Source organism: Seriola lalandi, unplaced genomic scaffold, assembly GCF_002814215.2.
Source record: "Seriola lalandi dorsalis isolate HSWRI2012SDOR001 ecotype SW California unplaced genomic scaffold, Sedor1 jcf7180002054638, whole genome shotgun sequence".
In the NCBI taxonomy this organism is placed as follows: Eukaryota; Metazoa; Chordata; class Actinopteri; order Carangiformes; family Carangidae; genus Seriola; species Seriola lalandi.
The window spans coordinates 92,436-93,836 of NW_019525191.1; the positions used below are offsets into that span (position 1 = coordinate 92,436).

Genomic DNA, 1,401 nt, shown 5'->3' on the forward strand with positions numbered 1-1,401 from the left:
TGTTGTTACTAGAGCTGCAGAGTGAAGCCTGAGAGAGGAGATGTAAAACTACACCTGTCTCTTATACACATCTCTACACATGGACACAGACCTTTACACTGTACAGACCTTTAATGAGGCTCCCCGGTAAGAAGATAAAATCGTGTGTGTTTCTGCTGATCTGTTGTAAAAAAAAAAACAAAAAAAAACAAACACTTGATGAAAACACAGCTAACCATGATAGCGATCAGTATCCACTTCAGCCTCCGCACTAATCACTGGGAGTCAAGTTCAAGGTTCTGTTTATTCATCCGTAAAATCGTTGAAATGTCAGCGCTCACATCCCTCGCCGTTTGCGGTCACAGATGAAAAATATCATCAGCGTTAAGTTTTCTAAAAACTGGCCTAAACATTTTAACAGAGGCCGCGATCAACGTCGTGTGAAGATGTGACCTCGGAACATTTAACAATATATTATTTTACTGCTGTGGGAATGAATGCAGCTGGGAAGTAAATCTGACAGGTGACTCCTGTAGCTGTTGCCTGAATGTAATGTGTTTAGGTTTATTGAGCTCACATGTCAAGCTCAATTAACTCACTCATTTACTCCCAAAATGCATCAGAAGTCACGGCGCTGAGCACTTTGCATCAGTGATGATTATGTGGTGAACAACGCAGCCGCAAACACACAGTCCAGCCTCTGAAATGAGCTGCGAGACGCATTTCCTTCCTCCAGTCTCATGACTCCTGATCTTTCTCTGATAGAGAAGGGCAAACTTAAAGAGACAGTTTTCTGTACTGAAACAAAAAAATGTGTCTTTATTTGACTTTAGCTGGTTTTATTTTTCTCATGAAAACGTACACATCTGGAATCTGAGGAAGTCAGTGAAGGTGTCACGACTGGCGAAAATGGGTATTCGAGGTTTGCACCTGAGGTCGCAGTCAGGCACATTCAAAGGGCCAAACTCAGCCGATCCCTAAATGCGACGAGCACTTTGCATCACCAGTGACGACGGGAAAAACAAGGCAGCTGTAAACACATCATTCACCCTCTGAAATGAGCTGTGAGACACATTAACAGCCTCATGTGAGAATTCAAAACAACTTCACTTGTTGTGAAGAGAGTCCAAAGAAGCAAACCACCGAGGAAGCAGCATAAATAAGTCCTGTGTAACGGCAGTGTTTAAATAACTCTCATCATTTAATGACATCGCTGAAATCGAAAAGATCATTCATGCCTCACGTTTAAGAGAGTGAGACCGAGGAGTTCAAGAGGCTGATGGAGGTTTATCTGTGTCCTGAGGGGAGGAGGCTGTGTTGGTCGTGTATTTGAGAATCACTCGTATGAAAAGATTTGCTGTTAAGTGACACGTACAAGTGATTTACGAGAAAAAAATTCTGGTAAACTGTCGCACAGGTCAT

The 1,401-nt window shown here is 42.5% G+C and overlaps 1 long non-coding RNA gene across 1 annotated transcript in view; it reads left to right on the forward strand.

The window, feature by feature from the left end:
- LOC111665390 (uncharacterized) overlaps positions 1 to 1,401 on the forward strand; it is a 23,871-nt gene that overhangs the window by 1,100 nt on the left and 21,370 nt on the right. The gene's annotated exons all lie outside the window — the stretch shown is intronic.